Genomic DNA, 25,968 nt, shown 5'->3' on the forward strand with positions numbered 1-25,968 from the left:
GGAGCTTGTACAGCAAAGAGCAAAATAAGCACAGGAGAATACCATTCTGGGAGGGAGCTTTCAAGTAATACTGCAGGTAGGCACTGTGCCACACTGATGTTATGAAGCAGTGTAAATGTCTGGGAAGAATTTAATGTGTGATTTCTGTACTCGGTTACTGGAAGAAAAGTGTATTTATTCACTGTTTTTCTGTATTCCACGTAAAGTTCTACTATGACCAATAAAATCCAGAAAAGAGATTAGCATAAAACATCAGTGCTTTCTGAATGGAAGTTGGCAGATGAGCTTAGAACAGTATACACTGTTATCTGCATGTTTCTCACCCTGAAAGGAGTCCAGAGGCCGTGCAGAAACCAGAGAAAAGAATAGCTTTTTAATCAGCACCAGGTGTGGAAATTGGAAGACTAATGGAATTGAAGGAAAAACCATTTGGGCTGTGGCTGCACAAGGGAGTAGCAATGTCCTAGCATCTCTTTATGCGGCCAAAGCTAGCCTCAAACTCTCGGTCCTTAGCATACTGAGTGTCAAGATTACAAATGTGCACTACTACACTTCCACTTCTTATAGAATGTCTACAGAAACATAATTACCAACACCCACTTTACCTTGTCATTAAAAGAGGATACACACACTTATTTGCAGACCTGCTTTCCTTGGAACATCATCAACCAGTCCTCAGTCTTCTGACATACCTAGTAAGATGTGTTCTCTGAGCCTAGGGAAAAGCAATAGCAGATTGTATTATGTCCTGATCTCCTACCCTTCCTTATCAGGCTGTTTGAGAACTTGCCATTAGGGGGAGCAACCAAGACAGTGAGGGAGAGTTGGGAGGTTTAATACTAGTATTTTGTGTCTTCACGTGCTTCAAGGACAAAATTATAATATATGATTTTCATTTTCTTCTTAACTTTCTTTTCCTTTTTCTTCTCTTCCTCGTTATTTTTTATTGACTTAGGGTCTTGCTACGTACCCTTCCAGGCTTAAACTTTTCTGTATAGCCTAGTCTAGCCATGCAAGAGCATGAGGTCCTGAATTCAAGACCCCTGGCACATACTAAATAAACAAACAAATAAACAAAACAGGAAAGAGGTTACGGCAGACTGGTCATTGCTATTGTACTGGTCAATGATAGCAGCCCAGGACATTGGTTTGTCAATATCCACTTACGTTATACATTCCCAGTATGAATGTAACAAACAGGAAAAGGCTTTTACTGGAGCTATTTATGATGTTCATGGTGTCAAGGAGTCTGTACAAGCCTGTCATGCTAGACCAGATGACCTAAATTACTATAGTCTCATGTTTCCCTCAGACTAAAGAATTTTGTGACTTCATTCTTGTCACTTTTCTCACCATCATCTTCCCCAGCTTCCTAATCATTTTTCTCAGCCTTTATAATCACACGAGGCTATACTTTCTAGTGAATCTATTTCTATCTAAATATGTGTTCTATTGAATCTGTTTCCCTCAAGAAATAGGGATTGGTGGAGAGAACACTTCATATTCTTAGTGAATACAAAGATAGTTACGTACAGATAATTGTCACTCTGATGAGGTCTCATATGGATATGAGAAATATGTTATTCACCAAAGTAGAAAAAGCTAACATTACCAAAGAGGCAAAGAACCTGAGTCGGGCTCATGTTATAGTTGGTTGTTTTTTGTTGATAGTGATGGTTTATTTTGAAAAAAATAATTTATAAGAAATAGAATTTGAGGGGCTGGGAAGATAGCTCAGTGGTAGAGTGCTTGCCTTGCATGCATGAGGCTCTGGGTTCGATTCCTCAGCACCACATAAGCAGAAAAAGCCGGAAGTGGCGCTATGGCTCAAGGGGTAGAGTCCTAGCCTTGAGCTGAAGAGCTGAGGGACAGCACCCAGGCCCAGAGTTTAGGCCCCATGACCGGCAAAAAAAAAAAAAAAAAAAGAAATAGAAGTTGATATTTACCTGTGACTGTTTCTCAGCTAAATATAGAAGGAACATGGTTCTTCCTTACTGCTTGTAGTATGGTGAAAGTAGAGATGAAATGATTGAAGATGGAATTGTGACCCAAAAAAGGACTGAGAACTTAAAATTTTGGAAAATTGGGCTGGGAATGTGGCTTAGTGGTAGAGTACTTACCTGCCAAGCATGAAGTCCTGGGTTCGATTCCTCAGTACCACATAAACAGAAAAGACCAGAAGTGGTGCTGTGGCTCAAGTGGTAGAGTGCTAGCCTTGAGCAAAAGAAGGCCAGGGACAGCGCCCAGACCCTGAGTTCAAGCCTCTCTCTCTCTCTCTGTCTGTCTGTCTGTCTATCTGTCTGTCTGTCTCTCTCTCTCTCTCTCTCTCACACACACACACACACACAAATAATTGTTCTTCAGTCTGACTGGCAAAAAAAAAATTGGAAAATTCTCAGTAAGTCTGTATTACAGAACTGAGAAGGTATGTTCATACGCGAACCCTAAGGTTGTGGCAGACTGACAGTTTGACCAGCTGCACTGTAAACCATAGATCTAAGGAGCCATCTCAACAAAAAGCAGGAATGATCATGGGATGGTAGCAGAAACACTGCCAGCTGGGATAAGGAAAGAAAGACTGTCGACTCCTTAGACTCAACAGAACAGCATCTTAGAGCTATTCAACTGGGACCAGTCACTGTTCTTTAAAACAAAAGGGAAAAAATATCCACTGATCATTTAGAGTTGATCAGGACTGCCACTTCTACCACAAGACCAAAGTGCATGGCCTAGGACACAGACTGCCTGTACCTCCACTCCATAGTGCAGTGCCTATTTCCCACAGGGGTCATGCCAACCCATAGCAGCAGAGGTATAACTCTGACCAACAGAGCAATGAATAGAAAAACTTTAGCTTGATGGGGCTGGGAAGGTAGCTCAGTGGTAGAGCGCTTGCCTTGCATGCTTAAGGCCCTGGGTTCGATTCCTCAGCACCACATAAGCAAATAGAAAAAAGCCGAAGTGGTGCTGTGGCTCAAGTGGTAGAGTGCTAGCCTTGAACTGAAGAGCTGAGGGACAGCCAGCGCCCAGGCCCAGAGTTCAGGCCCCACGACCGGACCAAAAAAAAAAAAAAACAAACATATCCATCTCATCTCAATAGCCTTAAACACCTAACTCAAGTCAGCCTCAACTCTAAAGGCTAAAACACAAAATCTTTTTTAAATCCTGTGAGTGAGACAAAAAGTAAGACTCACCTTGAGACAAAATCCCTCTCTAGTTGCAAACGCATGAAATCACACAAGTGTTTCCGGAATATAATAGTGAACAAAGTATAAGTTAGATGTTCCCATTCTGAAGAAGAGCAGTAGGAAAGCAGGGAGGGGTATAAGTCATAAGCAAATCCAAAATTTAGCTGGTAAGTAATATCTATGGTATGAAAAAAAAAAGATTTTTTTATTCCCTTGTAAGTATTTCACTCAGATGAAATGAGCCAGGTACGTGCTGCTGAAAACACAGCCCCAGAGAGAATCTGGAAGGCATACCATCCAGAATCTGCTTTTCATATATTTATCCCATATGTACAAGACTAAGATCCCTGTCTGCTAGACCCACCTGCGTCAGTAGGAAATAGACTTCCCATGGAAATCCAGGAGACACAGCTATATTACTAAAACTCTATGTGATATGTTAAATTTGATAAGCTTCTTTGGCTTTGGCTTAAAGCTCTGCCTTCTGAGACCTACTAGGACGGTGGTACTGCTTCTATAGCTCACTCTTGCCGGGGTTTCGCGTCCTTGACAGAGTCAAGGTGGCATGCCAAGCTAAAGTTTTTTTTTTTTTTTTGGTCCCTCAGCTGTTCAGCTCAAGGCTAGCGCTCTACCACTTGAGCCACAGCGCCACTTCCGGATTTTTCTTTTTGCTTATGTGGTGCTGAGGAATCGAACCCAGGGCTTCAGGCATGCAAGGCAAGCGCTCTACTACTGAGCCACCTTTCCAGCCCGAGATGGATATGTTTTTATGTGAGAAAGACAGGAATTTTGAGGGGGCAGGGTAGGATGCTATACATTCAATGGCTGTCCCTTAAAAAATACATATATTGAAATGTTAATCATCAATGTGATACTATTAAGAGGTAGGTACTCAGCCAGGCACCAGTGGCTCACACCTGTAATCCTAGCTACTCAGGAGGCTGATACCTCTATTAAACCACTAGGAAACTGGAAGTGGCACTGGTCTCAAGTGGTAGAGAACTTGCCTTGAGCTGAAAAGTGCAGAGATAGTGCCCAAGCCCAAAGTTTAGGGCCCACAACTGACAAAAAAAAAAAAAAGAGGTAGGTGCTTTGGTTATTATGAAGCTCTCCCTCATAAATGGAAATGTCTTTTTTTGTGTGACAGAGTCTCTGTATTTAGCCAAGACTGCCCTCAAAATCATGATCCTTCTTCCTAAGCCAATTGGGAGTTGAGATTACAGATGTTCACTAAAAGTAGTGACCTTCTAAGAAGAGACATGAGAATTTGATCTCTCTGTCTCTGTCTCTGTCTCTGTCTCTGTCTCTGTCTCTGTCTCTGTCTCTCTCTCTCTCATGATGTCCAGATACAAAAAAATTGACCAACTACAAACTAAAAGAGTGACTTCACCTAATCTCCAGGACTGTAAGAAAGAAATTTCTGTCATGGATACACAGTGTATGGTTTTCTGTCACAGCGTTCCAAAATAAGACAGTCATAAATGTAAAACTGTATATAAGCAAAACTGTAAACCTGATGAAAAATATCAAATAGAGAGCTATTCTACATTCACCAACAGGAAGATTTACTATTGTCAAGCTGTTTCTCCCAACTTGATGTGCAGATTAAATGCAAACTCAGTCTATATCCCAGCAAATTGTTTTGTGGATATTGAAATTTTATTCTAAAAAAGAAAGAGGCAGAGAAGTGGCACTGTGACTCAAGTGGTAGAGTGCTTGCCTTGTGCAAAAGAAGCTCAGGGACATTGCCCAGGCCCAGAGTTCAAGCCCCAGGACTGGCAGAGAGGGAGAGTGTCAGGCAGATGGGGGAGCAAAAGATCTAGAATAGCTAATTTAATATTGGAGAAGAAAAGCAAAATGAGAGGACCACCACAAGTCTTACTATAAAACAACAGTAATCAGACCATGTAGCATTAGCAAAAAAAGTAAATATATAAACAGTCTCCCTTATGCTGGGATTACATGCATATACTACCTCTCGTTTTTCTGTCTTTTTTGGAGGCTGTCTTTTTTTTCCTTTTACATCTCAACCTGAATTGCAGATTGTATTTCAAAATATTAGCACAAATTGCTTTTTTTTGGTAAGTGATTTTTCTTAGCTTTTCAAATAAGGTCTAGACTCATAATATGACCTTGTTAGTGCTAGCTGTAGAAATGGGTGTGTTCCTCATGATTCATAGTGACATCCATGGAAAGTCAAAGCCACACTTGCACTGACTACTCTCTGCTTGAAAGCAACGGTGGAAAAAATCATTCACTTACAGGATGGAAGTGGAGGATAGTGTAGCTGGAGTGTTGACCTCATAAGAAAATATGTCTATGTATTCACTCCTAGTACCTGTGAATATGATGACCTTAGAAATAAAGTTTTTTTCTGGTGTAACTAATAGTATCATTCTAGATTTAAGGTGCATAGTGTCCTTATTTTAAAAAAATAGGGCTGGGAATGTGGCTTAGTGGTAGAGTATTTGTATAGCATGCATGAAACTCTGGGTTTGATTCCTCAGTACCACATAAACAGAAAAAGCCAGAAATGGCTCTGTGGCTCACGTGGTAGAGTGCTAGTCATAAGCAAAGAAAAAAGCTCAGGGACAGGGCCCAGGCCCTGAGTTCAAGCCCCAGGACGAGAGGGGTGGGTGGGAGAAACACAAGGGAAAAATCAAGTAAAAATTTCTCCAAGCCAAGGAATGCCAGAATATAGGAATAATGCATAGGTAGGCTATGAAGCTCAAGGAAAACCAACCTTACCAACACACTGATGTTGGACTTCTGATCTCAAGAATGTTTTTCTGATGTTTAAATATACCTGGTTCATGGTAATTTATACAGCAACTAAGGGAAATTAATATAACTGCTATTGGACAGATTCTCACAAAAAATACCCTGATGAATTAGAACAAATGACAATAAGTTAAAAAAAAATGTCAGGCTAGGAATGGTGGTATATGCCTGTAATTCCAACAGAAGGGAGGCTGAGAGGCTGAAGCAGGAGGATTGCAAGCTCAAGGTCAGCCTGGACTACATAGTAAGATTCTGTATTAAAGAACAAACAAACAAACAAAAACCAACAAACAATTTAAGCTGGGCACGAGTGGCTCATGCCTGTAATCCTGGGAACTCAGGAGGCTAAGATCTAAGGATCACAGTTTAAAGCCTGCCCAAGCAGGAAAGTCCTTGAGACTTTATCGTCAATAAACTACTCAGAAAAGGATGGAAGTGGTGCTGAACTCAAGTGGTAGAGAACTATCCTTGAGCTAAAGATGCTCAGAGACAGTGCCTAGGCCCTGAGTTCAAGCCCCAGAACCAGAAAAAAAAGTTTAATCCTAGTTGGCCTCCATATAATTATTTACTCATTCATTTCTCAAATATCCCTTGTGTATTTGGCTCAAAAATATAGCTGGAACTCTTTAGATGCTTTTACTCTGCAGGTGGGAAGTTTATTGTAAGAGATTCTGCATTTACTTTGGAAAAGCTATTACCTTCTAGATTTCACATTCTGCTTGATAGTTGACTAACAAATGGCTATAATTAGTAATAATTTCACTTGAAGTGACAGAGTTGGAGACAACAGGCAATAAATATTCCCACACTTGAGTGGAAAGATACCGGATACTGCCTGGTAGGATTTATAAAAGATAAAAGCCCTATCTACGTATCATCTATGTACGAGAAGAATCTTATCAAAGAGGACATTGAAGGGAATTTATAGAAGCAGAAGGTATTAAGATTCTTCTGCAGGACATTCCTTATTACTGGACTGTATGTACATTGCACAACTCCAGGGGGCGCCATTCATCACACAGTTACTCGTGATTTGTATAGCATTATGTAAGTCCATCCAGCAGATGGCAGTGAAGTCTCTTGAAGACTAAGTTCCTTCTATTCATAACAAAATCATATGGGTTAGCAGAGCTGTGCTTCTTTCCTTCTTCCCCTTAGTGTTTCCCAAACCAAGTATGAGTAGTTGGGTGACACTTGTAATAGGTTTTGGTATGGTCTACAACAGGAGAGACTAGCATCCTGCTCCCTGAACAAATACAAACTAAGCTACAGAAACCTTAGGCCTGCTTCAGGCTATTTGCTGTCAGAGCAGCATCTGGGAGTGTTGTGAAAACCTGAGTATACCAGGAAACTTGGGGCATATGCTGAATGTAGGAGACTGTCTAGCACCACCATGATAGCAGCACAAAAAGAGTAAGAAGTCCCAGCATTTGCCAGGCAGAGGAGGAGGATTACAAATCTGAAGCTTGCCTGGGTTATATAGCATGTACAAGGCCAGCCATAGTACTCCATAGTGACATCCTGTCTTATACACACACACACACACACACACACACACACACACACACACACACACACACACACACACACACACACACACACACACAACTTTTGTGCTTCAAAGGACATCATCAACAAAGAAGAAAGATAACCCAAATATAAGTATTTACAAATCTTATATTTGAAAACAAAATTGTATCTAAAATAATGATATCTTACAACTCAACTAAAATAACCCAAGAATCTCAACAGTTTGTTTGTTTTTTTCAAAGATGTTACACAAAGCCAGGCACCAATGGCTCACAACTATAATCCTAGCTACTCAGAAGGCTGAGATCTGAGGATTGTGGTTCAAAGCCAGTCTGGGCAGGAAAGTCTGTGAGACTCTTATCTCCAATTTACTCCCAGAAAACTGGAAGTAGTGCTGTGGCTCAAAGTGGTAGAGAAAAAATGTTCAAGGACAGAATCCAGGCTGTGAGTTCAAGCCCAACCACTGACACACACAAAAAAAGATGTTATGCAAGTAGCCAACAAGCACTCAAAAGTATACTAAATATCAATAACCACCAGAGCATTGTACATCAAAAGTACAATAAAGTGAACTCATGAAATGGTAGCCCCTCTGAACAACACATTAACAGTAACAATAAGGTTATTTTTAAAAACTGCTATGAAGTTTGTGTGCTGGGATGAGTATAATAAATTTTTTCGTAAAGACACAGTAAGTATTGATGAAATAGAATCCTCATCCCTGCTCATGGGAATATAAAATGGTTTATATACTTTGGGAAACAGCTTGGCTATTCCTTAAAGGAAGATAGAATTATGTGTATCACATATATGCATGATACATGTAAGTAGCACATATATGCTATATACAACATATATATGGGCTTTATGGGCATGTAACATATAATTCACTCATTTAATATATAGAATTCAAAATTTTTTATATAAACAGAGTTGGGCACAATCATGATTGGTCTTAAGGTATTTTCTTTTTTTTTTTTTTTTTCCGTGAGGCCTGAACTCTGGGTCTGGGCGCTGTCCCTCAGCTCTTCAGCTCAAGGCTAGTGCTCTACCACTTGAGCCACAGAGCCACTTCTGGTTTTTTCTGCTTATGTGGTGCTGAGGAATTGAACCCAGGGCCTCATGCATGCCAGGCAAGCACTCTACCACTGAGCCGCCTTCCCAGCCCCTTTTAAGGCATTTTCACCACACCATGAGAAACTAGTCATTGATCTTACTGTTTTAGATTTATCTGTGTGTGGACATTTATTATACCTGGAATCGAACAATCTATGGGTTTTGTGACTTTCTTCACCTAGCTTAAAGGTTTAGTCAAAAAAGAAAAAGAAAGCTTCTAGAGACTTTTTGTTTCTTGCTCCTTCCTTGTTTGCTGATTGCTGTACTTTTCTAAGATCAGGACAGCTGATGAATAAACATCTATTTATGTAATGCATGCATCTTCCTGATGGGCCACACTCATAGATAAGCAGGAAAATGTTTCTTTCTGGAAACTAGATAAGGCTTAACTTCACTCACCAGTCAGGTCACTCTCCGTTCTGTGGTTCCTAACCCTGACTGCGTTATTAGAATCATCAGAGGCAGCTTTCCACTCGTAGACAGACAATTGAGTCAGACTGGGATTTGAGGCCCCCAGGGTGGTTATTTTTTTTTAAAGCTCTTCAAGTGATTCTAATGTGAAGGCAGGGCTAAGAATCTCAGACTTAGATTTACGGATAAAATGCATATGTCTCCCCTGCGTAAGCAGGAAAGTACAGATGTACCTAGAAACACATGGAAAGGCTGATACTGCTTAGCATGACATAGTGGGCTGACAGAGCACATTCCTGATGACCATTATCCCAGTTCCCTGTGGATCGTTGCAGGTTTTCTTTTCTTCAGTCAATCCAATCTTCCTCCCACGTGCAAGTGCAGGAAACAGTGGTCTGTGGTACAGAATATAAGTAGTAGAGCAGTAGCTAGAGACATGAATTCTACCCTTGGTCTCTCCCTCACTCATTGTGGGACACAAGGTCACTTGGTGTCTCTGACCTTATAAAATAGCCATGATGTTATTGCCTGTCCTACCTATGTACTAGAATTGTATGAAGTCTACATGAGATGTGCAAACAGTCATAAACTATAAAATGCAGTGTCAACCTAACAATATACTAATGAGCTGCCTGGACAGAGAAGCCCTTTCTCTCTTTTCCTGAGGTAGTCAGCTACCTGCAGTTTTTTTTTTTTTTTTGCAGTCTTATAGGCATATGTCCCATAGAAAAAGAAGGAAGGCAGGCGTATGTATGAGCATGCATTAAAAAATTGTTTATAACTTGTATTAATTGTACAAAATAGTAGGTTTCACTGCATATTAATAAGTGGCATTTTCCCACATACTTACAACATTTGGTCCTACTTCCTACTAATACCTTTCCATCCCCCACCCCTTTTTTATTTTTATTTTGTTGGTCCTGGGGCTTGAACTCTTGGCCTGGGCACTGTCCCTTAGCTCTTCAGCTCTACCCCTTGAGCCACAGGACCACATCCAGCTTTTTCTTTTTTTGGGGGGTGGGGGTCCGGTTGTGGGCCTTGAACTCTGGGCGCTGTCCCTCAGCTCTTCAGCTCAAGGCTAGCGCTCTACCACTTGAGCCACAGCGCCACTTCCGGCTTTTTTCTTTTTGCTAATGTGGTGCTGAGGAATCGAACCCAGGGCCTCAGGCATGCAAGGCAAGTGCTCTACCACTGAGCCACCTTCCCAGCCCACATCCAGCTTTTTCTGCTTATGTGGTGCTGAGAAATCAAACCCAGGGCCTCATGCATGCAAGGCAAGCAATCTACCATTGAGCTACCTTCCCAGCCCATCACCAACCCCCCAATTTTTTGAAAGTACTGGGCTTGAGCTCAGGGCATCTCACTCTCAGCTTATGTGTTCATGGCTGGTGTTTTACCACTTGAACCACACCTCTAGTCAGACCTTTGGCCAGTTATTTTGGAGATGGACTCCCATGAACTTTTTTTTTGGGGGGGGGGTCGGTTGTGGGGCTTGAACTCTGGGCATAGGTGCTGTCCTTAGCTCTTCAGCTCAAGGCAAGCACTCTACCGCTTGAACCACAGTGCCACTTCCAGTTTTCTGGTGGTTTACTGGAGATAAGAGTCTCATGGAGTTTCCTGCCCAGGCTGGCTTTGAACCACGATCCTCAGATCTCAACCTCCTGAGTAGCTGGGGTTACAGGCGTGAGCCACTGGCTCCCAGCTCTCCTGAACTTCTTTTGCAAGCATTGGCTGTGGACAGCAATCCTCTGGATCTCAGCCCATTCAGTAGCTAAGATTACAGGCATAAGCCATTGGTGCCCAGAGGATTACAGGCCTAAGCCACTGGTGCCTAGACTCCTATTGCCCTTTCTTAACCTTCCTTTCCCTTCTTCTCTCCTTACTCTTCTCTAACTAATCTGAGTCGCATTTTTTTGCCATTTACAAAGGAAAATAAAATATTGAAAAATAAAATAGTGCTATGTGACTCATGCAGAATGATGCTAGTGAAGCAGTATTAAGTAAACTAAGTTGCAGCATCCTGCATACTGCAGGCTAATATCCACTCAAAATCATATAAAAATGTGTAAACATCCTTTTGTAATTAATATGCACTAAAAAATGGCAAACAGGCTATGTTGTGGGTTAGGTACCAGCTTGGGGGAAGCAGCAACGGATGAGAGTGAATATGGTCTATGTGAAAAAACAGAACAGTGGAACCTGTTGAAAATATTTTAAGCAAGGAGGATAGTAGATGATAAAGGGTGTGTGTGAGAGAGAATGATAGAGGGTAGATGATAGAATAATAAAGGGGGTGAGTTTGAGAGGGGTACATTATACGCAAATATGGAAATGTCACAGTGAAGCTCCCTTGTACAAAAAATATATGCCAGCCGAGTGCTGGTGGCTCACGCCTGTAATCCTAGCTACTCAGGAGGCTGAGATCTGAGGATCATGGTTTAAAGCCAGCATGGGCAGGAAAGGCCATGAGACTCTTATCTCCAATAAACCACCAGAAAAAAAAAACTGAAAAGGGCGCTGTAGCTCAAGTGGTAGAGCACTAGCCTTGAGCTGAAGAGCTGAGGGACAGCACCCAGGCCGAGTTCAAGCCCCACGACCAACCGAAAATATATATATATATATATATATATATATATATATATATTTATATATATATATATATATATATGCCAATAAAAATGACCTGGGCAGGACCTTGATATATGTATAGATACCATGAACTAGAGTAGTCAACCCTTCAAAGTCAGGAAGTGACTGAGCTTCCTGTGGTTTGGGTAAAGGAAAATAAATTTGGGGTCAGATACTGAACCAATACAACAAAAAATACAAAACAGCTCGTAAGTAATCTTTATATTAGCCAGGCATGGTGACACATGCCAATAATCCCAGCACTGGAGAGTAGAGGATTGAGAATTTAAGAACCGTCCAGACTACACAGTGAGGTTTTTGTCTTAAAACAAAAATTTTTACATTGAGTATATGTTTTTTGTTTTTTTGTTTTTGTTTTTTGTCAGTCATGGGGCTTGAACTCTGGGCCTGAGCGCTGTCCCTCAGCTCTTCAGCTCAAGGCAGCGTTCTACCACTTGAGCTACAGCGCCACTTCCGGTTTTCTGGTGGCTTTTATTGGAGATTAAAAAGTTTCACGGACTTTCCTGCTGGGGCTGGCTTTAAACCATGATCTCAGATCTCAGCCTCCTGAGTAGCTAGGATTACAGGCATGAGCCTCAGCCTCCTGAGTAGCTAGGATTACAGGCATGAGCCACCGGCGCCCAGTTTACATTGAGTATATATTGAAATGAGGTACTGCATTAAACTGTTTTCAAATTTAATTTTACTTCTTTACTTTCACTTTTTTTTTTTTTTTTTTGTCAGTCGTGGGGCTTGAACTCTGGGCCTGGGCGCTGTCCCTCAGCTCTTCAGCTCAAGGCCAGTGCTCTACCACTTGAGCTACAGCGCCACTTCCGGTTTTCTGGTGGTTTATTGGAGATAGGAGTCTCACGATCTTTCCTGCCCGGGCTGGCTTTGAACGATCCTCAGATCTCAGCCTCCTGAGCAGCTAGGATTACAGGCGTGAGCCACCAGCGCCCGGCTTACTTTCACTTTTATTTAAGGGTTCTTTTTAGTGGTACTGGGGATTGAACTCAGAGCCTCATGCTTGTTAGACAGGTACTCTGCCACTTAAGCCATATCTCCAGCCCATTACTTTCACTTTTATAGTCTGGCTACTAGAAGAAAATAACACATGGCTGGTTGCATTTGTGGCTTGTCTATATTTCTACTGGATGTTCTGTTTGTACTGTCCTAGATAGCAATTTTTTTCCATACTAGAATTTGAACCTAGAACCTTGATCTGGCTAGCATTCTCTCTACCACTTGAGCCACACACCCCAGTCCTTTCTGTTTTACTTATTTTTCAGGTAGACTCTAAAGTTTTTTCTCCCCCAGGATTGCCTGGACTTCTATTCTCCTACTTATGTCTCCTGCATAGTGGGAATGACAAGTATACATGAAGACACCCAGTTTTTTGTAGTTTTGTTTTTGTTGTTGTTGAAATGAAGGATCATTGACTTTTTGCTCAGCCAGGCTGGCTTCCACCTCCAGCTCACAAGTAGCTTGGTATTGCAAGCATGGACAATGCCTTAGTTGGTTTTACACATTGAAAATGCCTCACCTTGCTGTATTATATATATATAAGTTTGCATATGGTAGCTCCTCAGATCTATCCATTTCTCATCAGGCTACTACATTATACAACACCAAAATCAAAGGAAATGTCCCCCACTGGCTTGTGCAATGAATAATAAAGGCTGCCATACATAGTCCTAATTTATAGTTTGTGCATCTTATTTAATCTACAGCTAGGTCACAAAGATATTTCTCTCTTATTATTTTTCTTTTTTTTTTGGGGGGGGGGTCGGCTGTGGGGCTTGAACTCTGGGCCTGGGCGCTGTCCCTCAGCTCTTCAGCTCAAGGCGAGCGCTCTACCACTTGAGCTACAGCACCACTTCCGGTTTTCTGGTGGTTTTTTATTGGAGATAGGAGTCTCAGGGTCTCTCCTGCCCGGGCCGGCTTTGAACCGCGATCCTCAGATCTCAGCCTCCTGAGCAGCTAGGATTACAGGCGTGAGCCACCAGCGCCCGGCTCTTATTATTTTTCTTATAATTGAAAAAGAAATATCAGGTCAGTGAATATCAGAAATATCAGGTCATAGAAGCACTAAAAAGTGGTTTATAATGTCAAAATGATGCTGATTTTATTCAAATTGGATGATGACAGGAAAATCACGTATCACGAATTTTATGATTTTTGACAGCAATGTTATTTTTCCAGTTATGTTTTGAATAGGCAAATGTTAAAATTTGCATTCCAAAGAACACATTGATTGATGCTGAGAAAGGCAGGACACAAGCATGCTGAGTGACAGGCTCACTCCAACTTTTAATCTAAATGTCTGTTGTAGTTTATTCTCAAAACAGATAAATAGCGTTGGTATGGATAATAAAGAATAGTCAAGAAATTGTAAAAATGAGGAGATGGTATTTTGATACCTTTATTATTCTGAAATGTGGTTTTTGGTACATCATTTGCCTAAATAGGTTGCTACTCTGTAACAGCTCAAATCCCAGCTCAGATCTGTCAGTAGAGACACCTATAAGCTTGCCCCATCCAGTTTCCCATGTCTCATATTCCTGTCAAACTTTTATATTCCACATACCACATCTTAACTCATACCTTCCCATCAGTATCTTGGGTGACCTCACAGTTAAAAATGGGAGCCTCAGGCAAATAGGGCCATATGTTTTCTAAATGAAACTAATATTTCCTAAATTATTTGAGTAAATACCCTGTACTTAACAATAAGTGGCTAAAATTCATTTGAACACCTATTTTCACCTTGAAGTAACTCACCTGACTTCATATAAAGAAAAATGCCCTGGGCAGACGCAAGGAGAAAATAACAGGTTCAAATGAGATATCAAATGATAAGGTGTTTAAAAGTTGAGGTCAACTTCAGACCTGTTAATATGCCCATTACAACCACAGAAATACAGGTTGGCAATAGTAAGTATTGTAATTGTCTCCAAACCCTTTAATTCAAGAAAGAAGTTTGAGAGGTCACAAAAAGTCAAAGGTAATGAGACCACCTCACGTCAGACCAAGTTTAGGATGTTTAGAGATTGAAGTCATTTATTCTGGATTAATACTAGGAATTCCATCTCAGTTTAGGCATTAACACTTACTGGAATTTAAAAGTTAATTATAAATTAAAAGCTGACCCTCGTTTTTACTCAGCCCCTAACTGTAGACTTAATTATGACTGTGGGAGTGTATAATTTTCATTTTTTAGACTTTATGCTACTTGTGGTACAAGTCTGGACATTACATTAAGAAAGGCAAACGCTTTTGAGATGTCTTATGACCGTTATAACATCAGCCTCAGTGTCTACTGGAAAGAAATTGCAGATGCAAGAATTTGTCTCTCAATATTGTATTTGATATTGAAATGTATTACCCAATTTACATACTTTTTCAATTTCAGGTGTGATTTTTTTTTTTCCTTTCAAGAAAGTTCATTGCTTCTCTTTGTCTACTCATCCTTCTGGGTTTATTTTTCTTCTTGTTGAAGCTACCTATGGATAATTAACTCTCAATATTTCTATATCTGCCAACGGTTTTGGGTATTGTTTTGGCAATGCTAGGATTTGAACTTGGCCTTATACTTGTTAGTTAGGTACACTACCACTTGAGCCACACCCTCAACTATTGAAGGTATTAATTCTACTGTTCTCTGACTCTGTGTGTGTGTGTGTGTGTGTGTGTGTGTGTGTGTGTGTGTGTGTGTGTGTGTGTGTGTGTGTGTGTGTGTGTGTGTGTGTGTGTGTGTGTGTGTGTGTGTGTGTGTGTGTGTGTTAGGGCTTGAATTCAGGGCTTTGTGCTCTTGACTGGATTTTTAGCTCAAGGCTGGTATTCTACCACTTGAGCCACAACTTCACATCCCTCTTTTTGCTAGTTAACTAAGATGAAAGTCTCATGGACTTTTCCTGCCAAGGCTCGCTTTGAATCGTAATCATCTGATCTCAGCCTCCTGAGTAGGATTATAGGCCAGGCTCAACAACTTTTCTGATTAAAAATTGGATTAAGGGGCTAGGAATCTGCTTAGTGGTAGAGTGCTTGCCTAGCATGCATGAAGCGCTGGGTTCGATTTCTCAGTACCACATCAACAGAAAAAGCCAGAAGTAGTGCTGTGGCTTAAGTGGTAGAGTGTTAGCCTTGAGCAAAAGAAGCTCAGGGACAGTGCCCAGGCCCTGAGTTCAAGCCCCAGGACTGCCAAAAATATTGGATTGTCTTTCCTTTCTGGTTAATCTTTTAATTTTACACTTTTTGTTGTTATCCCATTTCACTGCATGTATCTAGATATTAACTTGTCCTTGTACTTGGGATTGAACTCAGGGTCCCATGCTTGCTAGATAGATGCCCTGCCATTTGAGCCATGCCTCTAGCCCTTTTTACTTTCTTTATTTTTCAGATTAGGTCTAACTTTTTGCCTAGGCCTAAACTGTGATCCTCCTATTATTTTTCCCAGGTAGTCGGGATGGTAAATGCAATGTTACCTCTACCAACTGTTTATTGTTGAGATGGTATTTCTAGACTGTTCTTTCCAGACTACCTTCAAGTCACAAACCTCCAATCTCAACCTTCCAAGCAGCTAGAATTATAGGCATGACCCACCATGCCTAGCTTAACTTTTTTTTCTTTCAACCTCCTTAAACATAAATATGTTCTTTATGTAACTTACAGCTTCTGTTTTGAGTTTTTCTTCTTGCTAGAATTATAATTTCTGTGGTGTCCATGAATACCTGGATGATAGAAGCTTCCTTATAGTTTTATTGTGATTTTCATTGTCGTGTTTGAGCCCTAGAAAACCACAAGTTTTCATGCTTATTTCTTGGTTTGGGACAGTCCAAAATGTATGGTATCCCTAGTTTCAGGGAGCTCCTAAGGTCTCCATCTATGTCAAATTGGCTCCCATTTACAGTAACTCTGGGCTCTTGGACTTTCTTGGTCCTTACTGTTAGACATCATGGTAACTTTGCAACTCCATGCAGGCACAGGACACAGCCTCAGCTCTCGTCCCTAGGTTTGCCCAGTGGCAAAGGCATGAGTCACTTTGCTTCCTCCTACGTGCAACAAAGTTTCAGCTCCTCCTTGCTATGACTACAGCTTGCATTTCTTTCTTTCTTTTAGGTCTGGTCATGTGGGGCCTGAACTCTGGGCCTGGGTGCTGGCCCTCAGCTCTTCAGCTCAAGGCTAGCACTCTACCACTTGAGCCACAGCGCCTCTTCCGGCTTTTTTCTTTTTGCTTATGTGGGGCTGAGGAATCGAACCCAGAGCCTCAAGCATGCAAGGCAAGCGCTCTACCACTGAGCCACCTTCCCAGCCCCCAGCTTACATTTCTTGAGAATTTTTATTTTATCTTTTTGTTTTTGAGCTTATATATATATATATTAATATATATATATATTATATATATATATTATATATATATATATATATTAATGATTTTGTTAATACCGATTTCTATGTGTGAAATAAGGTGAAAAACATTCTATTCAGTTCACTGTCACTGGATCTTTTTACACCTTCCTTCCTTCCTTCCTTTCTTCCTTCCTTTCTTCCTTCCTTCCTTCCTTCCTTCCTTCCTTTCTTCCTTTCTTTCTTCCTTTCTTTCTTCCTTCCTTCCTTCCTTTCCTTCCTTCCTTCCTTCCTTCCTTCCTTCCTTCCTTCCTTCCTTCCTTCCTTCCTTCCTTCCTTCCTTCCTTCCTTCCTTCCTTCCTTCCTTCCAGTTCTGGGGCTGGGACTCAGAGCCTGAGCACTGTCTCTGGGCTTCTTTTGCTCAAGGCTAGCACTCTACCACTTGAGCCACAGTGCCACTTCCAGCCTTTTCTATTTTGTGATACTGAGGAATTGAACCCAGACTTCATGCATGCTAGGCAAGCATTCTACCACTAAGCCACATTCCCAACCCTACTTTCAGCTTTCTTTGTTGTTGTTTAGTTTTTATTCATAATCATAAGCTTAACTCAGCATTCCAGCTAGATTTGGAGGGGAGGTAAGGAAAACCTGGAACCCAAAGAACTGCAGTGAGAGCACAAAGATTGCAGATATTGCAAGCAGATGGGGTGGAAGGGTACGCTCCTGAGCTACAGAAGGAATGGTCTGGTGGTTACGGTAAACCAAATCAAATGTATTAGAGTTGTCCACAGTCAGTAATGGTGACCTTCTTGCTGGTCTTGCCATTCCTGGACCCAAAGCCCTGCATGGCTTCCATCACTTCCATGCTCTCTTTCACCTTCCCAAAAACCACATGCTTGCCGTCCAACCAATCAGTCTTGACAGGGCAGATGAAAAACTGGGAACCATTTGTGTTTGGTCCAGCATTGGCCACAGATAAGATGCCAGGACCTGTATGCTTCAAGATGACAATCTCATCCTCCAATTTCTCTCCATAGGTGGCCTTGCCACCAGTGCCATTATGGCATGCGAAGTCACCACCCCAGCACATGAAGCCTGGGATAATCCTGTGAAAGCAGGATCCCTTATACCCAAATCTTTTCTCTCCAGTGCTCAGAGCGCGATGTCAAAGATCACGGTGGGGTTGAACATGGCTGGCAGCTGGTAACCATCTGCAAAGCATCTCAGCTTTCTTAAGATCATTGGTACTAAAGAAAAAATAGAGGGGGGTGGGGGGGGGAGGATGGGAAGGGAGGGGAAGGGGAAACAAAGGAGGAGGCTACAATGCTTGATAAGAAATGTACTCATGATCTTGTCCCTGTAATTGTAACCCCTCTGTACAGTATTTTCACAATAAAAAAAGGAAAAAAAAAGAAAAAATGGGGGGGGGGGACAGGCATGGGAGTGTAGTTGTGGAGGTGAGAGGGAAGAGATGGTAGGGGAAAAACAAAGGAAGAGGCAACAATGCTTGATAGGAAATGTACTCATTACCTTGCTTATGTAACTGTAACCCTTCTGTACAGTATTTTTACAATTATATATATATATATATATATATATATATATATATATAGGAAGCCAGGCACTGGGGGCTCACACCTATAATCCTAGCCGCTCAGAGGCTAAAATCTGAGGATCATGGTTCAAAGCCAGCCTGGGCAGGAACATCTGTGGGGTGAGACTCGTATCTCTAATAAACAACTAGAAAACCGAAAATGGCGCTGTAACTCAAGTGGTAGAGCGCTAGTCTTGAGCTGAAGAGCTCAGGGACAGCACCCAGACACAGAGTTCAAGCCCCACGACCAACTGAAAAAGAAAGAAAGAAAGAAAGAAAGAAAGAAAGAAAGAAAGAAAGAAAGAAAGAAAGAAAGAAAGAAAGAAAGAAAGAAAGAAAGAAAGATAGATAGATATGGGTCTGGAAATGTGGCTTAGTGGTAGAGTGCTTGCCTAGCATGCGTGAAGCCCCGGGTTCGATTCCTCAATACCACATAAACAGAAAAACCTAGAAGTAGCACTGTGGCTCAAGTAGTAGAGTGCTAGCTTTGAGCAAAAGAAACTCAGGACAGTGCCCAGGCCCTGAGTTCAAGCCCCATGACTGGCAAACCCCATGATCTGGGAAGCCGAGACAGAGGGCCTCAAGTTTGAGGCCAGCCTGGGCTATATAGAAAATTCCAGGCCAGCTTAGGCTGTAAAATAAGACCTGGTCTCAAAACAAAATAAAACAACAGAATAAATGTTGTTCCTCATGGTAGAGCAATGCACAGTGGTGTTTTCTTGACGTACTGATGAAATCATGTCTGGTCCAAGCAGAAGCCTGACAACTCATATTGTGGTCTGTGTATATGTGGGTCTTTATCTCCAACTACCCTAATACTAGAAATACAGCCTGAGATGCATACATTGCTAGTGTGTGTGCATCATCAATATCTAGCTATAGTGTTTCCTCTGCTAGTCTTCAGGGCAAAAATGTTTAGGCTTTCCCAAAGATTGGCAAAATGTTCTCAGCAATATGTCATAGGAATCAAGAAATACAAACCTACTAAATCAGAAAGCTTTCTGGGTACCACATTATACTAATATGATTAGGGAAAAAAATCAACATGAGATTATAGTGAAATCTACACTTAAACCTTACAATCCTTGTAAAAAGTAATATGGCAACTTATGTGGTCATGATGTTTATTTCTTCAAATCAATAAGATTTTTTTATAGTGCTAGAGATTAAACTCAGAGCCTTGCACATGCAAAGCAAGTACTGTTCTACTGAGCTACACCCTAGCTGCCAGGACCTCAATACCTGGTGGTCCAGTTTATGAGGTGAGCAAACTAAGATGCTAGCAAACTGACATTGTTATCTTAGAATTCTACCCATTACGTCAGGTTAATCAAAGATCAGCCAACCTCTTCTAAATTCAGATAACCCTGAATTGTCTGTGAACATAAACAGTTGTGTCAAATGTGAGTTAAGTAATACCTTCTGATAAATAATTCCGAGTCTGCAAGCTTCTGGGCCAGACTTCTTCATTGCTACTGGGTCAAAATTTATGCCTGCCCAGAAAGGATGGTAATTGAATATCCTAACACAAATTAGGGGTTTGGAGGAAACGTTCTCTTTAATTGGGCACCTTATCTATTCTGTGGCTTCTTAAATATAACCCACTAACCATAGACTTCTTGGTCTACTTAAACATGCAATTTAAAATCCATTATCCAGCAGTATAATTCGCAAAGACTGTATAAAGACTAGTTATGCAATGGTAACATAAAGAATACAGTGACAATTTAAGACAGGTCACTCTGTAGTATGTATAACAATGTTTTGCTTTTAGAAAGCCCCCCAGGAAGAAATGGAGCTGATAAATGATGACTGAATAAAATGTCTTTTTTTTCTTTGCAGCAAGAAATCAGGCCTTATCAAATAATTTACTGGCAGTCAGACTTTGTGTTTCATGCCTATAATCTCAGCACTCTGGAGACAGAGGACAGAGGATTATGAGTTTGATGGTAGCCTAGGTAAACCCTGTGTCAAAAACAAGAACTGAAAACAAACAAAAAATCAGAACTGAGTTACTAGTATAGTGGTTAAGAACATAAAGGAGAAAGGCACCACTGGCTCATACCTATAATACTAGCTAATCAGAAGGCTAAAATCTGAAGATCTTAGTTCAAAATCAGCCTGGAGAAGACAAATCTGTGAGACTCCTATCTCCAATTAATAAGCAAAAATCTAGAAGTGGAGTTGTGGCTCAAATGGTAGAGCACAGTCTTGAGTGAATAAGCTAAGGGACAGCACCCAGGCCCTGAGTTCAAGCCTCCTCCCCCTGCAAATAAAGAACATAAATTTAAGAGCTTGATACATCTGCATTCCAGTCTCAATTCAGACACTTAGTAGTTATGTGACCTCAGACAAATTGCTTACTCTCTTTAATCTCACTTTACTCATCAGTAAACTAGGGACCCTAAAACTTTTACTTGCTGGACTAAGAAACAATTAAATTAAGTAATGGGTAAGAAACAATTATCCCAGGGCTAGGTCCAGGCTGAGCTTATGATAAATATTAGCTACTGTTTCAAATACTATTGTGGACTCCTTACGTGGTTGTACTAGTTCTACTTCTATGCAGGAAGGAAGTGCAGAGACCAGTAACACTGAGCGCTGAGCTCTCTTCTGTCTGTATTCTAAAAACAGGAACTCTCTAGCCCCATTTTGCCAATTCTAAAAAGAATATTTATATTGATGATGCCTTGTTTTTTGGTTTTTTGCAATTTTTCTTGATGAGCACATTAATGTTTTTTTGGAACTAAAAATGCGAATGAATTGATTACTCCATTGGTGCTGTCTAGCATATATCCCAAATCTGGATACGAGGATTGATACATGATTTGCTAAAGGACCACAAAACAAAAATGCATCCCAACAGGCTGTAGTTCCTCTCTTGCTATATCCCCTGAATATTCCAGAATCTCAAGAACATCAGAAAAGGCCTGCTTATATAACATAACACATTTCAGTCAGTGTTTCACCAATGGGATTTTTAGTTTCTTTAAAGGTCTTAGGCGTGGTGGATGTAGAATACAGAGCACAACTCTGGGATTGGGTTCTCTGTCTCCTTCTTTTATGACCTTAAGTAAATTCCTTCCTCTTCCAGTTTTGCTTTCTTGATAGGACTCTCATGAAGAACTGATCTGGTAGGAAAACCCTGAGAAATATTTACCTGTGTCTTGCTGAGGATGTAGTAGATATTTTTTGTCTTACCTTTCCAAGAAAAATGGCCACATCTGCTCCCAGGTTAATTATGGCTTTAATGCAGCTGGGTCAAAGTAATAGCTGCCTGGGATCTGGAGGTATAGAAACTCTGCTTAATATACACAAGGCCCTGGGTTAAAACTTTAGCAAAGGAAAAAGGAAGAAGGGAGAAGGGAAAGGAAAGGAGGGGAGGAGAGAAGGGGAAAGGACAGGAGAAAGGAAGAGGAAGAGAGAAAAAGGGAAAGATAAGGAGGAAAAAAAAATCAGGGAGGAAAGGAGGTCCTTATGTCTCTTTAATGTGGACAGAAATTTCCAGAAGCCACTGAGCAGCAGCATATGCTACTTCTTGTTCCCATAACCAAAGCTGGGTACCAATTTCTGGCTGGCCTTCAATACCAGCTACTTGAGGTAAAGATAAAGAAATGAAGATTGAAAACCTCCTGGGGCAAAAAAACTAAACAAGACTACCCGCTTCAACGCCACCAAAAAACAAAGAGCCGGGCATGGTGGTGCACTTCTATCATCCCAGTATAAGTAAGAGGCATAGTCTAGGTTGGCCCACTCAAAAACATGAGACCCTCTCTCAAAAATAATCAAAGCAAGTCTAGCACTGGTGACTCACACCTGTAATCCTAGCTACTTGGAGGCTGAGATCTGAGGAACATGGTTCAAAGCCAGCGTGCGCAGAAAAGTCCATGAGTCTTGTCACCAATAAACCACTCAGAAAACTGGAATTGGCCCTGTGGCTCAAGTGGTAGAGGGCTAGCCTTGAGCTGAAGAGCGCAGGGACAGCACCTAGGCCCAGAGTTCAAGTTCCATGACCAAAAAGAAAAAAAAAAGTGATCAAAGCAAAAATGGCTGGGCATATGACTCAAAAAGTAGAGCCCTTGCCCTAAGGCCCTCCTTCAAACTTCAGTACTGAAAAAAAAAAAAAAAAAAAAAAAAAAAAAAAAAAAAAACCTTCCCTTGAGCTGCCAAAACAAAATTAAAATCTGAAAGTCTCTAAAACATCATACCAAAAATAAGTGTTTTTAACTAAAAGTTACATTTGATGAGGCTTAGTCTCAGTGGTCACTATGAACTCATCATTTTATGGTTGGGTCATTCAGAATTACACAACTAGATCTTTCAAGTAAAACAGAACAAAACAAAAATCTTATTCCTCACCATTGAGTTGAACTTCCCACGGCAAACATTTGGCCTAGTGGGATAATTACATTATTAAAAAGAAGTCATGATGGTTGTATCCTTAACTGACTCATTGAACTCCCAAGAATACTCTTCTGTAGTTGGTGGCAGTATAAGCTGGAAGTACAGGTTGAGCCACTTGGAGATTTAAAAAAAGGAACCCCAAGGGTACAGCAAGAATACCTCTCTGCACAAGATTATAAAAATGAAGTCTCCTGGAAAACTAGGTTTGATGGCCAGATTTAAATCTGTACCATAGAATTAAATATATTTTCATTTACCCTCTTCTCAGTTATCTGATTGGTTGCTCCCCTTGTGAGTTCTGAAATCAGTCAGCCTGGCTTCAAATCCCAACTTGATGTCTTGGCCAAGGTATTTACCTTTCAGTGATTCACTTGCCCTATATACAAAATGGAAACACAATAGCACCAAAGAGGATTCCTATTGCCCCTCTCCCTCTCCCTCTCCCTCTCCTCTCTCCCCTCTCCCTCTCCTTCTCCCTCCCCCCCCCCTCATCTGTTATGGTATTGAACTCAGGGCCTGGGTGCTGTCCCTGAGGTTTTTTTTTTTTTTATTCTTTCTGCTCAAGGCTAGCACTCTACCACTTTGAGTCATAGTACCACTTCCAGTTTTCTGGTGGTTAATTGAAGATAAGAGTCTCATGGATTTTCCTGCCTGGGCTGGCTTCCAACCAAGATCCTCAGATCTCAGCCCCCTGAGTAGCTAGGATTACAGGCATGAGCCACCAAGCACCCAGCCTGTTGCTTTCTTAATGTTGCAGTAAGATTAAATCTGCTGAACTTGGTGGCATATGCCTGTACTTCCAACATTTTGAAGGCTGAGGCAGAAGTATTGGAAGGAAAGAAGAGAAGGAAGGAAGAGAAGGAGGGAGGAAGGAAGGGAAGAAGGAAGGAAGGAGGCAGGCAGGCAGAAAGGAAGGAAGGAAAGAGGGAAGGAAGGAAGGAAGGAAGGAAGGAAGGAAGGAAGGAAGGAAGGAAGGAAGGAAGGAAGGAAGGAAGGAAGGAAGGAAGGAAGGTATTGTGTTAAACCATTGAGATTTTGGATTGTTAATTTTATTTAGAGGCTTATTTTTAACTCCAGTTCCTTCCACCCATCCAGGACTACAATTAAAAGCATGTAAGCAGCTTAGGATTCCCCAGTTACACCCTGAATGTAGAGGACTTGGGAGGAGCAGGCCTTGTGTGTGTGCTGACCACTAGGCTTCTGCATTGTCCATACCTCTTCCTGACATATATTTGGGACTTGGTCATTGTCTATGGCAGGACTAAGAAGTTTCCACTTTTTCTGCCCAGGAAGAGGTATGTCCTAGTACCAGGAACTTTGCCCTGAACCTGAATTCATTTCCTTTTTTTTTGTTTTTGGCCATTCCTGGGGCTTGAACTCAGGTCCTGGGCACTGTCCCTTATCCCTGAGCTTCTTTGTGTTCAAGATAGCACTCTACCACTTGAGCCTCAATCCCACTTCTGGCTCCAATAGCTTATTGGAGATAGAAGTCTCAAGGACTTGCCTGCCGGGGCCTGGCTGAGATCCTCATATCTCAGACTCCTAAGATTATAGGCATTAGCCACTGTACTGGCTCTGAGTTCCTTTCAGCTTTCATAATATAGTCCTGGTTTTAGATTGTTTAGCTTAATTATACTAGAAGTTCCTGGGAATGAGACCTTTTGTTTTTCTGGATCCTGTTTTAGATCTAAAACTTCTACAACAGATGTCTATTCCATGTTAGTTAACTATGATAAGCATCCTCAAGTTTTAATTTTAAAACTGAATTATCCAGCTGGGCTATGGCTCAAAGCCCAGTACTCTCCTCCCTTCCCCCCTCAAAAAAATGATTACATGATTATCTTATCACATAATCATGAGAAAAACGTTCGATGAAATTACATAAAACACCTTGTTACAATATCTGGTCCAAGTCTGTCTCTTTGGAGTTCAGAGTTTTTGCACACTCATGCCCAGCATGAGTGTAGGAACAGTTCAAGTTGGCAGAGTAATCATTAGTTTCCATGATGCCTATTTCCCTGGGAGTTCACCGAGGCCCCTTTGCCCTGTTGAACCGACAGATCCCTTATTTTCGGTTGAGCCCCTGCCTGCCTTGCCTTTACCAGGTGTGGGTGAGTCTGGAAGCAAGTCTCCTCTGACCTCCTCTCCAGCCTAGCGTCTCCATGGTGCCTCTCTCAGAGGAGTTTTCTTATGGCCCAGTCAAGAGGTCATCAGGTACCATTAGTACCATAATGAATGCTTTCATTGTAATCAACATATTTTAATTGTATAGAGTATCACAAAGAAGTTAATAGCGTTAGGGCCTAGTATTTTTTTATGAGATCTGAATATACAACATGGCATTTAGTGTCTGCACACATTACTTTATTGTGCTAAATCAAGCCTTCCCATACTTGAGTGTAAAGTTTTCATGACTCAATGTGCAGGTTTTCAAAGGCCCCTGGCCACTTGCCCTATGGCCAAGTCACCCTGTAAGCAAGCTTTAAAGTATCTTCCGGCTTCCATCTATCTCACTTTTATCCTGCAGTCTTTCCTGACATGCCTTTTTATCTCTAGTGTCCAGCAAAGAGACCTGGTAATATCTGTTATTAAGCCTAAGGAGGTTAGGAACTAAAATTAAACATGCTACTTGAAGGTACATTTGTGAATTCTCAGGAAAGCAGTTGCTGTGAATAGTTTGTTCTATGGTTCTGGCCACAGCAATGACAATAAAAGCCTCACCTCTCAAAGGTCCTGGAAACACCCACTTGCCATCTTAAAAGTGTCAAGCATTGTATTTTCACTCAAACCCCACTAGCTACACACAAAGGGTGTCTTTAGCTACCACTGATAGTTTACCATGTAGCAGGCATGGTGTTGTACATTGTATGTGTTTGTTTAATCATTGTTGCATTGTTGCAAAGCAGGTACTGTTATCACCCCTTGTGGAATAGATAAGGAAACTGAGGCTTATATGCCTTTAGGTAACTT

At 41.2% G+C, this 25,968-nt stretch overlaps 1 protein-coding gene and 1 pseudogene across 2 annotated transcripts in view; one reads left to right on the forward strand and one right to left on the reverse strand.

Moving 5' to 3' along the window:
- LOC138804111 (signal peptide peptidase-like 2A) overlaps positions 1-25,968 on the forward strand; it is a 106,001-nt gene that overhangs the window by 21,255 nt on the left and 58,778 nt on the right. The window lies entirely within an intron of this gene.
- On the reverse strand, positions 17,776-18,090 carry LOC138804105 (peptidyl-prolyl cis-trans isomerase A pseudogene; annotated as a pseudogene).

Source organism: Dipodomys merriami, unplaced genomic scaffold, assembly GCF_024711535.1.
Source record: "Dipodomys merriami isolate MVZ:Mamm:240054 unplaced genomic scaffold, mDipMer1.0.p SCAF_357, whole genome shotgun sequence".
In the NCBI taxonomy this organism is placed as follows: Eukaryota; Metazoa; Chordata; class Mammalia; order Rodentia; family Heteromyidae; genus Dipodomys; species Dipodomys merriami.